This window comes from Ixodes scapularis, unplaced genomic scaffold, assembly GCF_016920785.2.
Source record: "Ixodes scapularis isolate PalLabHiFi unplaced genomic scaffold, ASM1692078v2 ptg000582l_1__unscaffolded, whole genome shotgun sequence".
Taxonomy (NCBI): domain Eukaryota; kingdom Metazoa; phylum Arthropoda; class Arachnida; order Ixodida; family Ixodidae; genus Ixodes; species Ixodes scapularis.
Genome location: NW_024610003.1, coordinates 666,048 through 680,242, shown reverse-complemented (window position 1 = coordinate 680,242; position 14,195 = coordinate 666,048). Strand labels below are relative to the sequence as shown.

General features: G+C 45.5%; 2 long non-coding RNA genes across 2 annotated transcripts; both read right to left on the bottom strand.

Moving 5' to 3' along the window:
* Positions 1-1,284: 1,284 nt before the first annotated feature.
* On the bottom strand, positions 1,285-6,610 carry LOC121834124. Its single transcript, XR_006077060.1, has 2 exons — positions 5,873-6,610; positions 1,285-1,668 (listed from the first exon to the last, which is right to left on the bottom strand). It is a non-coding gene; the product is annotated as an uncharacterized LOC121834124 (long non-coding RNA).
* A 4,295-nt stretch (positions 6,611-10,905) lies between these two features.
* On the bottom strand, positions 10,906-13,812 carry LOC121834123. Its single transcript, XR_006077059.1, has 2 exons — positions 13,412-13,812; positions 10,906-11,289 (listed from the first exon to the last, which is right to left on the bottom strand). It is a non-coding gene; the product is annotated as an uncharacterized LOC121834123 (long non-coding RNA).
* Positions 13,813-14,195: the final 383 nt, after the last annotated feature.

The window sequence follows — 14,195 nt, the reverse complement described above, 5'->3', positions numbered from 1 at the left end:
GTTTCACTGCACACACATTTTCCTAGGATGTTGTTTTCACGACCACGATCGATGAATGCACTCCAGCGGTCTTGAATATTCACGGGTGAACGATTGAACTTGGTCGGGGTTTTTAATCTCCAAGCAGAGTCCCAAAAACCTGTTTTCGCGAGTATAACGAGTTCTAGACGAGCTGGAGCGATGAAAATTTAACAGTGCGTCTAAATTCAGAGCGCGATCATTCGCTGCGAATTAGAACCTTCCAACTATCGTAGTTTTCTTTATACGAGGATATGCCAAATCACAACACCACAGAATGAAGCCTTACACGTAAACTTTTTAATCAACACTTTATTAGATTAGCTACATCGATGAGACGCGCCTATAATGTTCCTCGGAACATCCCACTCGCCTGGTTAAAATAAATGACCCAGCTAGCACTTGTAGATTGATATACTTGAATACAAAGTACAGAGATACAAAAAAAGAAGAGAAAACGCAAGTTCAAAGGCTGTATAGATAATACAACGCCGCTGACAGCGTCTTGCAATAAGCGCAACAGAGAACATTAAAAGAATGTATGTGCTCGCTTTTGGACGAGCACACACATAAAAAAACACATCTTTTTTTTTTTTTTCACGATTACCATTGGAAACAATCAAATTTCTGAATAACACTGATAAGGTACTTACTTCGTTTCCGCAGGTGTGCACAGCAGGGGCCTCTTTGTCCGTTTAACCTCAGATTGTTATATTATATTAAAAACGCAACACCAGGTAATCCGTAAAATGGGAGAGCGGAACAGGGGAAAATTGTAATGTAATAGCTCACAACAAAGTTGGGAGGAGTGGAAGTAGTGGGCAAGAGGAAAATTAAAACACCATGCAAAGGGTTACACACCAAACAAACGCTCCATCGACTGCAAAACATTGTCAGATACAAATCTGCGATGAGGTAGGCTGTTTCATTCTGTTATGGTTCTGGGAAAAGAGTATTTAAATGCATTTGTAAGCAGATCAAGACCCTATGGCGTCGGGAAGTATTTAAATTCTTTTTTTTTATATTTGGTTTTTATTCATTTACACTGCAGGCCATTTCCAATCCCCAAGCAGGGTGCGACGAGAAGGAACAAAAAAATAACAGTAAACCGACAAATCTGGTACACTGGAGATCACAAAAAGAAAGAAGAAAAAACACAAGTTCAAAGGCTATGTATAGATATAACAGAACGCCGCTCATAGCGTCTTGCAATAAGCTCAAACATAAGAAAGAAGAATTTATGTCCTCGCGCTTTTTTATTTTTTATTTTTCACGATTACCACGGGAAAAAATCAAATCTCTGAACAAACTGATAAGGGACTTACTTCGTTTCCGCAGGTGTGCACAGCAGGGGCTTCGTCCTCACCAGCAAAACACAAAACAACAGATTTTTCCTTTTTTACCTCACATTTTAATAACCTCACACTTTATTAGGCCGACAATGCAAGTTTGCAGACGAGAGCTGTCTCGATGAAAACACACTTGTTCCTATTCAGTGAATTCGCACGAGCTAACACGATTTCATAAAAACACTTTTTGCTTGGAGCAAGTTCTCAGTTGCCATTCAAGCGGTCTTGATTAAGCACAGGTCATCCGCAGCTGAAGGAGGTCACTTGAAACGGAGGGCCAGCCGTGCAACTCGCTCTTGCGCTGCACAAAAAGACAATCTTTAGCGCCCTACATTAAAGATGCACCGAACGTTCTTACGCCACACACATATATTTTTTTCTTTTCTTCCGTGCGTCAGAGAGTGATGAAACGTTTGAGTTCGTAGAGGCCGGCTTCCTAGCTCGGCGCCGCCGAATTCCGTGTTTCGCGTGAAAAGAACAAAAGAATTCGTGCAAGAAGTCGGCTCCAACGGTCGCCCAGGAGACAAAGGAGCTGTAGCAGACGGCAGAGGTTCGGGGAAAGCTCACGCCACTAGCAAAGCCTGGACAAAAAGAACAATTAGCGCCTTAGTTTGCGATTAAATAAGCTTCTGTACGCGCTTAATTAATACACAAAGTCGCGCTTTCCCACACGGCCAATGCATCAATTCCGATTTCCACGAGGCTCCCCTGCTCCTTCAAAAAATCGCCAAAAATCAACAATTCGTGCTACAAGTCCCTGCTTCGGACGATAGGTAGCGAACAATTAGCGCCTTAGTTTGCTATTAAATAAGCTTCTCTACGCGCCTAATTAATACACAAAGTCGCGCTTTCCCACACGCCCCATGCATGAATTTCGGCTTCCGCGAGGCTTCCCTGCTCCTTCAAAAAATAACAAAAAATCACCAATTCGTGCTACAAGTCCCTGCTTCGGACGATAGGTAGCGAACAATTAGCGCCTTAGTTTGCTATTAAATAAGCTTCTCTACGCGCCTAATTAATACACAAAGTCGCGCTTTCCCACACGCCCCATGCATGAATTTCGGCTTCCGCGAGGCTTCCCTGCTCCTTCAAAAAATAACAAAAAATCACCAATTCGTGCTACAAGTCCCTGCTTCGGACGATAGGTAGCGAACAATTAGCGCCTTAGTTTGCTATTAAATAAGCTTCTCTACGCGCCTAATTAATACACAAAGTCGCGCTTTCCCACACGGCCAATGCATCAATTCCGATTTCCACGAGGCTCCCCTGCTCCTTCAAAAAATCGCCAAAAATCAACAATTCGTGCTACAAGTCCCTGCTTCGGACGATAGGTAGCGAACAATTAGCGCCTTAGTTTGCTATTAAATAAGCTTCTCTACGCGCCTAATTAATACTCAAAGTCGCGCTTTCCCACACGCCCCATGCATGAATTTCGGCTTCCGCGAGGCTTCCCTGCTCCTTCAAAAAATAACAAAAAATCACCAATTCGTGCTACAAGTCCCTGCTTCGGACGATAGGTAGCGAACAATTAGCGCCTTAGTTTGCTATTAAATAAGCTTCTCTACGCGCCTAATTAATACACAAAGTCGCGCTTTCCCACACGCCCCATGCATGAATTTCGGCTTCCGCGAGGCTTCCCTGCTCCTTCAAAAAATAACAAAAAATCACCAATTCGTGCTACAAGTCCCTGCTTCGGACGATAGGTAGCGAACAATTAGCGCCTTAGTTTGCTATTAAATAAGCTTCTCTACGCGCCTAATTAATACACAAAGTCGCGCTTTCCCACACGGCCAATGCATCAATTTCGATTTCCACGAGGCTCCCCTGCTCCTTCAAAAAATCGCCAAAAATCAACAATTCGTGCTACAAGTCCCTGCTTCGGACGATAGGTAGCGAACAATTAGCGCCTTAGTTTGCTATTAAATAAGCTTCTCTACGCGCCTAATTAATACACAAAGTCGCGCTTTCCCACACGGCCAATGCATCAATTTCGATTTCCACGAGGCTCCCCTGCTCCTTCAAAAAATCGCCAAAAATCAACAATTCGTGCTACAAGTCCCTGCTTCGGACGATAGGTAGCGAACAATTAGCGCCTTAGTTTGCTATTAAATAAGCTTCTCTACGCGCCTAATTAATACACAAAGTCGCGCTTTCCCACACGGCCAATGCATCAATTTCGATTTCCACGAGGCTCCCCTGCTCCTTCAAAAAATCGCCAAAAATCAACAATTCGTGCTACAAGTCCCTGCTTCGGACGATAGGTAGCGAACAATTAGCGCCTTAGTTTGCTATTAAATAAGCTTCTCTACGCGGCTAATTAATACTCAAAGTCGCGCTTTCCCACACGCCCCATGCATGAATTTCGGCTTCCGCGAGGCTCCCCTGCTCCTTCAAAAAATAACAAAAAATCGACAATTCGTGCTAGAAGTGCCTGCCTCGGACGATAGGTAGCGAACAATTAGCGCCTTAGTTTGCGATTAAATAAGCTTCTGTACGCGTTTAATTAAAACTTGAAAGCACGCCGCCCGTCACGCGCGATGCCGGCGTTCGCTTTTCCAGGAGGGTTAAACACACTGCTTTTTTCTTTAGGTAATAATAAAAGTAGATAGAGATTCTTAATTTCGTGTGCCGTTAGGCAAACGTGTGCGCTAAGAGCACAGAAAAAGAGACTGTTCTAAAGGTAGGAGTTCACTTTTATTTTTAATGTTTGCCTGATCTTAGACGATCGAATCGCGGCTCGAGCGCGCTTCGGACTCTCCCCCTTCACCTGCTTCACTCGCTATCGCAACGAGAAATACTCTTACGCACATCGAAGTATATATTTTCCGAAAGGTAATGAAATTGTGCAATAGGTGTAAAAATTATTTGATTTTAAACGGAATTCTTCTTCTTCATATTTCGATCTAACCAGCCAAACTAGTTTTCGGGCGCTCTGGGTGGCTGGTCGATTTAAGTTAAAAAAAGGTAATAATAAAAGTAGATAGAGATTCTTAATTTCGTGTGCCGTTAGACAAACGTGTGCGCTAAGAGCACAGAAAAAGAGACTGTTCTAAAGGTAGTAGTTCACTTTTATTTTTAATTTTTGCCTGATCTTAGACGATCGAATCGCGGCTCGCGCGCGCTCCGGACTTTCCCGCTTCACCTGCTTCACTCTCTAACGCAACGAGAAATACTTTTACGCATATCGAAGTATATATTTTCCGAAAGCTAATGAAATTCTCCAATAGGTGTGAAAAGCACTTGGTTTTAAACGAATTATTCTTCTTTTTTTTGCTGAAAAACTCAAATCACTTTCGTTTGGCAAATGAGTAAAGCTATACGCACTCCGGAGTGCGCTTCGCGCGGAAATGGCTATACGCACTCCTCCGAGAGATCATGCCGCTCGGGCCACCCTTTTCGAACGGCGCGTGAATCACTGGGGCGCTCGTTAACACAGCCCCCCGCCTGCGTTCACGCCGCTTCGCGGCGACAGTATCGGCTGCTAATTACAAAGCGTAACCAGTACACGCCACTTCGCGGCGTCCAGCCGGCAATCCAAGCCCCGCTGTCCCCGATCGCACCTCCGGAAAGGGAGTCCGATACCACTTAGTTCTGCAAAGTTTCTCGACAACATTCAATTTTTTTTTTTTTTTTTTTACTGTTCATCGCAAAAAAGGAAATGTCGTAAATATCGCCAAATGCCTCGACAAAACAAAATGTTTGAGAAAAAAAAAAAGTAGGCTCACCGCGGATCGAACCCGTGTCCACATGCGTATGAAGCGGACACTCTAACCCCTGTGCCATAGCACCACTTAGGGAAGTCGTTGTGTCCACTCTTTTTATACGAGAAAAGCGGAGTGCGTATAGCCATTTCCGTCCGAAGCGCACTCCGGAGTGCGTATAGCTTTAATCAAATAATAACAAATAATCAAAAACTCGAAATTAAAGGATAGTATAATGGACGTACAGTCGGGAGCAAAAGTTTGCGGGGCACCGGAGCGCGTGCCGAAATGCATCGCCGCGCCGTGCAACGGCGCGCCGCCGCATTAAAAAGCCGCGCTTTGCGCATGCGCGCCCTTCGTGCTGGCAGTCATGTCTCTTTCGCTCGTTTCTGTCCGACTCACTCCTGATAACCGGAGTCGGCGCCAGGGGCGCAAGTTGCCGTTTCGCTGGCTGTCATGCCTGGCGTCCTCTTCAGCCGCCACAGCAGCCGCGCTGGGTGACGGAGCGCCTGGTTAACCTCCTCCCCCCTTCCCTACGCGAGCTCCGTGACAAAGCGCGGCGGCTGAAGCAGACGCGCAGCATGACAGCCAGCGAAGCACTAACTCGCGCCCCTGGCGCCGACTCCTGTTATCAGGAGTGCGTCGTAAAGAAACGAGCGAAAGAGACATGAATGCGAACACGAAAGGCGCGCATGCGCAAAGCGCGTCTCTTTAATGCGGTGGCGCTCCGTCGGACGGCGCGGCGATGCATTTCGGCACGCGCTCCCGTGCCCCGCAAACTTTTGCTCCCGACTGTACACTTACCCCAATGTGTCGAACGAAAGGAGGCCCTTTGACGAAGGCAGGAAGCGTGAGGCGACGTTCGGGGTCCGAAGAAGAAGACCGATTTCGGAACAAAGAACAAAGAAGGAGCTGGACACGGGCGACTACGCGACTGCTCCCAAGCACAACGGAAACCACACTGGGGCCGGCCTCTGGGAACAAAGGAAAGCGGAGGAGGATGAGCGAGGAGGAGAGGGAAAGAGAAGGAAAAAAGTCGGGAAGGGGATCGCGCCGCCTGGTGGAGGGCAGACACACCACTCGCATCGGGTATTTTTTTCTTTATTATTTTGTTTATTTTTTGCACTATTTATTAAGGGAAGCATTCTCGTTGATCTCCCTTCATTAATACTGGTCGTATCTCATCACCGCTAGCACCGATGTGTTCCTTGGTCTTTCTAGACTCTACGGACACCACTTTGAACGTGTGAAATAAAAGTTTTCGCGATGCTACGACGCTTTTACCGTGGGCACGGTCATGGCGGCCATTTCTACTTTTAGAAACCTTTGTTCGGACCTCCGAGGCTGAATTTTCGTTTCCGAGACGCGATGTTGGTGTCAAACGTGAGCAGGCGTTTCGTAGAACACCCGACGACTGTACTTTACCTCTGATCGAGTGGATATTTTACTTTACGAGCACTGATGCGACTTTCCACAGGAAAGCACCAATTTTCGGGTTCGATATTGCTCAGCCCTCCTCCCTCGTACGTTTTCTTGAGAAAACTGTTTTTGTGTCTTGTTTAGCAACGGCCAGTGCACCTTTCGAAAGTTATTAGAAAACTTTATCTGCTCTGGATTTTAAATAAAGAGACACCTGGGTCCTGTAGCCGAAAGATTTTTTTTCTAAGCTTTGGAACCTCCTTTCGTAAAGGTATGCCTACTGAAATTTGAGGCCTCTGGTACCTTGCTACCTGTGAAGTTTCAACCCTCTGGATCCATCCGTTTTTCTCTGACGGCCAAAATTTGAATGCAGGCCTGTCTTAGTAAATCACGTTCAGGGGCTCTGGAAGCGGGGGGGCAGGGTGGGCTTGAGCCCCTCCTGTCCTCAGGACCGAGCTGCCGAGCCCCCCCTCCCCCTCCCTCTTTTTTTTTTTTTTTTTAGTTTGTGTGTTTGCAGGTTATCTGGTATGGGCCTTCGGCCTATTTCCTGTACCTCCGTCTCTCCTGAGCCGAAATAAATGAAATGACTCTTTATACATGCTGACCTACCGCCCTCCTCACCTCCGCCAAGCACAAAAAGCACCGGGGCGACGGAGAGGCTTGCTTGAAAAGTCAAAACCAGAAGAAAATGACAGGCAGGACTCATGAGCCTGATTGACAACCAGTTTAGAGCGAGCAAAGAGGAGACAGCGAAATGAATGGATTCCGACAAGACGACGTCGGCCAGCGTTTGTCTGCTTCCCCCGTGTGGAAGCAAGAAGCCCAGAAGATGCATGGTGCTTCTGGCCCGCGGACAAAACAGGCAGGCGCTTAAAGGCCATCATTAGGAAAAGGGGGAGGGGGGGTCTGGTGAGCTTGAGTGGGGATTCGGGAGTGCTTAGAAAAGGCGAAAGTCTACGAGCTCCCAAATTTGACAAGGCGCCTTTGATGGCGAAAGCTTTGCGCGCATGCGGCGTCGTGCCCGCAGGGTGGTGAGGCATGAGGCGACACATGTTTACAAACTAAGGACAACACAACACGAAGTCTGAAACACAGCTATTATCCTTCAGTACTCTCCTTTTGTGATGCCCCCCAACTTGTATTGACGCCAGGAGTCCGAAGCGATCACGGTCGATGTACTTGATCCCGAGGTACATACCGATGTATGCAACCTCTGCTTCCAGTTAAGACATCCGATGGCCCAACTTGCTGTGTTTGAGACTCCGTGTTGTGTTGTCCTTTTTTCCCCCGAGTTTCGGGGTTTTGTCTAAAACTTTTAACACTTGTTTGTCTACGTCTGCGTTAATACATCATGCTTCCCCGAGAATCCCTAAATGAAGGAAGGTTTTCATTTTTAGACATAGCCAATTTGGCATAGGCACAGCTGCGGTTGACATGTAACAGTTGGTATAGGAAAGAAAAAATAAAGAACACATGGTGCGGCTGATTTCAGTGGTTATCCAATCATTGTGTGAGTTGTCAGTGCAAGCTTCTTACTGTTATTTTACTGAACCATTGTTTTAATTTGTTTTCCATGGATATGTGCGTGAATATGCGAACGCGGTGCATTAATATGTTTTCATTCAAATGTGGCAATTAATGTCAACCTGAAACCAACCTAACCTTGAGGATTTCGGAGATGTCGAGCCCCCCCTCTAAAGAAAGACTTCCGGAGCCTCTGATCACGTTTGTTTTGATTAAAGTGTGTCTCCACATGTTACGGGGTGTGGGCTCTGTAGGGTTGTGTGGAGTCCCTCTTGCAGCACAGATGTGCATTTGTCCTCACCGTCTCTGGAAAAGACGACCATAACTCAGAATGAACGTCCCTCGGAGACGAAAGGCACACTTTTGGTTTGGCACAGAAACAACGCCCGCGTTCAGATGTTGGCCGTCAAGTGAAAACGGACTTAGCTTGAGGGTTCAAACTGCTCAGATAGCAACCTAGAAGGTTACTCGTGCTTCAGTCGAGCTCATCTTGCACCAGAAAAAGCACAAGGGGGGAAAATAGGAGTGTGGGAGCGGTTGTACTGTGGCGGCATGTCTAGAAAAAGCTCAAAAGTGATTTGTGGAGTCCCTCTTGCGGCACAGATCTGTATTTGTCCTCACCGTCTCTGGGAAAGACCACCTTAACAAAAGAATGGACGTGAAAGTGAGGCAAAGGGCGTAGTTTTGCTTCGAGGTAGAAACAGCGCCTGCGTTCAGATGTTGGCCGTCAAGTGAAAACGGACTTAGCTTGAGGGTTCAAACTGAACAGATAGCAAGCTAGAAGGTTCCTCATGCTTCAGTCGAGCTCATCTTGCACCAGAAAAAGCACAAGGGGGCAAAATAAAGAGTGTGGGGCCAGTTGTACTCTAGGGTCCGAACACAGGTTCGGAAAGTACAATTGGCCGCCATGACCATGCCCACGGTAAAAGCGTCGTAGCATCGCGAAACCTTTTATTACACACGTTCAAAGTGGTGTCCGTAGAGTCTAGAAAGACCAAGGAACACATCGGTGCTAGCGGCGATGAGATACGACCAGTATTAATGAAGGAAGTGTCTATTCTGCCGGCAGCCGGCAGAATAGCCGGGGGGAGAAAAAGTGCCGGCAGTAGTCGCCTATTGGGTCTCGTATAAAACGGATTGTAAACACGCCAATTCCGAGCTGTGGAGTAGTTCAGTGGGTAAGATGTGCGCTTCGTACACAGCAGGATGTTAGTTCAATCCCCCGAGAGAATTTGTTTGTTTTTTTTTCTTCGGACTTTTGTTTTTTGTTGAGGTATTAGGCGATATTTACGGCATCTCTCTTTTAGAATTAACACTACAAGAAGAACACGCAAAAAAAAAAAAAAAAAAAACACCAGAAATCAGCCGAGCTCTCCGAGCGGTTTTAATAGGTCGATAAAACAACTTTTGCGTTTGCTATCTCGAAGAAATTTGACACACAAACAGTCCTACCTGGTGCGAGACCCTTCCCCAACAATTTGATAGTTGTACCTATAATTGTTTTCTAATTACGAGCGGGGGCGGCAGCTCTTTGAAGAACATCAATCCACTCGTGCTCGGGAGACCGTCCCTGTTGATCGAAAAGTCTCGATTGAGATGAGCTGACACGGTTTCACTGCACACACATTTTCCTACGATGTTGTTTTCACGACCACGATCGATGAATGCACTCCAGCGGTCTTGAATATTCACGGGTGAACGATTGAACTTGGTCGGGGTTTTTAATCTCCAAGCAGAGTTCCAAAAACCTGTTTTCGCGAGTATAACGAGTTCTAGACGAGCTGGAGCGATGAAAATTTAACAGTGCGTCTAAATTCAGAGCGCGATCATTCGCTGCGAATTAGAACCTTCCAACTATCGTAGTTTTCTTTATACGAGGATATGCCAAATCACAACACCACAGAATGAAGCCTTACACGTAAACTTTTTAATCAACACTTTATTAGATTAGCTACATCGATGAGACGCGCCTATAATGTTCCTCGGAACATCCCACTCGCCTGGTTAAAATAAATGACCCAGCTAGCACTTGTAGATTGATATACTTGAATACAAAGTACAGAGATACAAAAAAAGAAGAGAAAACGCAAGTTCAAAGGCTGTATAGATAATACAACGCCGCTGACAGCGTCTTGCAATAAGCGCAACAGAGAACATTAAAAGAATGTATGTGCTCGCTTTTGGGCGAGCACACACATAAAAAAACACATCTTTTTTTTTTTTTTTCACGATTACCATTGGAAACAATCAAATTTCTGAATAACACTGATAAGGTACTTACTTCGTTTCCGCAGGTGTGCACAGCAGGGGCCTCTTTGTCCGTTTAACCTCAGATTGTTATATTATATTAAAAACGCAACACCAGGTAATCCGTAAAATGGGAGAGCGGAACAGGGGAAAATTGTAATGTAATAGCTCACAACAAAGTTGGGAGGAGTGGCAGTAGTGGGCAAGAGGAAAATTAAAACACCATGCAAAGGGTTACACATCAAACAAACACTCCATCGACTGCAAAACATTGTCAGATACAAATCTGCGATGAGGTAGGCTGTTTCATTCTGTTATGGTTCTGGGAAAAGAGTATTTAAATGCATTTGTAAGCAGATCAAGACCCTATGGCGTCGGGAAGTATTTAAATTCTTTTTTTTTATATTTGGTTTTTATTCATTTACACTGCAGGCCATTTCCAATCCCCAAGCAGGGTGCGACGAGAAGGAACAAAAAAATAACAGTAAACCGACAAATCTGGTACACTGGAGATCACAAAAAGAAAGAAGAAAAAACACAAGTTCAAAGGCTATGTATAGATATAACATAACGCCGCTCATAGCGTCTTGCAATAAGCTCAAACATAAGAAAGAAGAATTTATGTCCTCGCGCTTTTTTATTTTTTATTTTTCACGATTACCACGGGAAAAAATCAAATCTCTGAACAAACTGATAAGGGACTTACTTCGTTTCCGCAGGTGTGCACAGCAGGGGCTTCGTCCTCACCAGCAAAACACAAAACAACAGATTTTTCCTTTTTTACCTCACATTTTAATAACCTGAGACTTTATTAGGCCGACAATGCAAGTTTGCAGACGAGAGCTGTCTCGATGAAAACACACTTGTTCCTATTCAGTGAATTCGCACGAGCTAACACGATTTCATAAAAACACTTTTTGCTTGGAGCAAGTTCTCAGTTGCCATTCAAGCGGTCTTGATTAAGCACAGGTCATCCGCAGCTGAAGGAGGTCACTTGAAACGGAGGGCCAGCCGTGCAACTCGCTCTTGCGCTGCACAAAAAGACAATCTTTAGCGCCCTACATTAAAGATGCACCGAACGTTCTTACGCCACACACATATATTTTTTTCTTTTCTTCCGTGCGTCAGAGAGTGATGAAACGTTTGAGTTCGTAGAGGCCGGCTTCCTAGCTCGGCGCCGCCGAATTCCGTGTTTCGCGTGAAAAGAACAAAAGAATTCGTGCAAGAAGTCGGCTCCAACGGTCGCCCAGGAGACAAAGGAGCTGTAGCAGACGGCAGAGGTTCGGGGAAAGCTCACGCCACTAGCAAAGCCTGGACAAAAAGAACAATTAGCGCCTTAGTTTGCGATTAAATAAGCTTCTGTACGCGCTTAATTAATACACAAAGTCGCGCTTTCCCACACGGCCAATGCATCAATTCCGATTTCCACGAGGCTCCCCTGCTCCTTCAAAAAATCGCCAAAAATCAACAATTCGTGCTACAAGTCCCTGCTTCGGACGATAGGTAGCGAACAATTAGCGCCTTAGTTTGCTATTAAATAAGCTTCTCTACGCGCCTAATTAATACACAAAGTCGCGCTTTCCCACACGCCCCATGCATGAATTTCGGCTTCCGCGAGGCTTCCCTGCTCCTTCAAAAAATAACAAAAAATCACCAATTCGTGCTACAAGTCCCTGCTTCGGACGATAGGTAGCGAACAATTAGCGCCTTAGTTTGCTATTAAATAAGCTTCTCTACGCGCCTAATTAATACACAAAGTCGCGCTTTCCCACACGGCCAATGCATCAATTTCGATTTCCACGAGGCTCCCCTGCTCCTTCAAAAAATCGCCAAAAATCAACAATTCGTGCTACAAGTCCCTGCTTCGGACGATAGGTAGCGAACAATTAGCGCCTTAGTTTGCTATTAAATAAGCTTCTCTACGCGCCTAATTAATACACAAAGTCGCGCTTTCCCACACGGCCAATGCATCAATTTCGATTTCCACGAGGCTCCCCTGCTCCTTCAAAAAATCGCCAAAAATCAACAATTCGTGCTACAAGTCCCTGCTTTGGACGATAGGTAGCGAACAATTAGCGCCTTAGTTTGCTATTAAATAAGCTTCTCTACGCGCCTAATTAATACACAAAGTCGCGCTTTCCCACACGCCCCATGCATGAATTTCGGCTTCCGCGAGGCTCCCCTGCTCCTTCAAAAAATAACAAAAAATCGACAATTCGTGCTAGAAGTGCCTGCCTCGGACGATAGGTAGCGAACAATTAGCGCCTTAGTTTGCGATTAAATAAGCTTCTGTACGCGTTTAATTAAAACTTGAAAGCACGCCGCCCGTCACGCGCGATGCCGGCGTTCGCTTTTCCAGGAGGGTTAAACACACTGCTTTTTTCTTTAGGTAATAATAAAAGTAGATAGAGATTCTTAATTTCGTGTGCCGTTAGGCAAACGTGTGCGCTAAGAGCACAGAAAAAGAGACTGTTCTAAAGGTAGGAGTTCACTTTTATTTTTAATTTTTGCCTGATCTTAGACGATCGAATCGCGGCTCGAGCGCGCTTCGGACTCTCCCCCTTCACCTGCTTCACTCGCTATCGCAACGAGAAATACTCTTACGCACATCGAAGTATATATTTTCCGAAAGGTAATGAAATTGTGCAATAGGTGTAAAAATTATTTGATTTTAAACGGAATTATTCTTCTTCATATTTCGATCTAACCAGCCAAACTAGTTTTCGGGCGCTCTGGGTGGCTGGTCGATTTAAGTTAAAAAAAGGTAATAATAAAAGTAGATAGAGATTCTTAATTTCGTGTGCCGTTAGACAAACGTGTGCGCTAAGAGCACAGAAAAAGAGACTGTTCTAAAGGTAGTAGTTCACTTTTATTTTTAATTTTTGCCTGATCTTAGACGATCGAATCGCGGCTCGCGCGCGCTCCGGACTTTCCCGCTTCACCTGCTTCACTCTCTAACGCAACGAGAAATACTTTTACGCATATCGAAGTATATATTTTCCGAAAGCTAATGAAATTCTCCAATAGGTGTGAAAAGCACTTGGTTTTAAACGAATTATTCTTCTTTTTTTTGCTGAAAAACTCAAATCACTTTCGTTTGGCAAATAATCAAAAACTCGAAATTAAAGGATAGTATAATGGACGTACACTTACCCCAATGTGTCGAACGAAAGGAGGCCCTTTGACGAAGGCAGGAAGCGTGAGGCGACGTTCGGGGTCCGAAGAAGAAGAAGACCGATTTCGGAACAAAGAACAAAGAAGGAGCTGGACACGGGCGACTACGCGACTGCTCCCAAGCACAACGGAAACCACACTGGGGCCGGCCTCTGGGAACAAAGGAAAGCGGAGGAGGATGAGCGAGGAGGAGAGGGAAAGAGAAGGAAAAAAGTCGGGAAGGGGATCGCGCCGCCTGGTGGAGGGCAGACACACCACTCGCATCGGGTATTTTTTTCTTTATTATTTTGTTTATTTTTTGCACTATTTATTAAGGGAAGCATTCTCGTTGATCTCCCTTCATTAATACTGGTCGTATCTCATCACCGCTAGCACCGATGTGTTCCTTGGTCTTTCTAGACTCTACGGACACCACTTTGAACGTGTGAAATAAAAGTTTTCGCGATGCTACGACGCTTTTACCGTGGGCATGGTCATGGCGGCCATTTCTACTTTTAGAAACCTTTGTTCGGACCTCCGAGGCTGAATTTTCGTTTCCGAGACGCGATGTTGGTGTCAAACGTGAGCAGGCGTTTCGTAGAACACCCGACGACTGTACTTTACCTCTGATCGAGTGGATATTTTACTTTACGAGCACTGATGCGACTTTCCACAGGAAAGCACCAATTTTCGGGTTCGATATTGCTCAGCCCTCCTCCCTCGTACGTTTTCTTGAGAAAACTGTTTTTGTTTCTTGTTTAGCAACGGCCAGTGCACCTTTCGA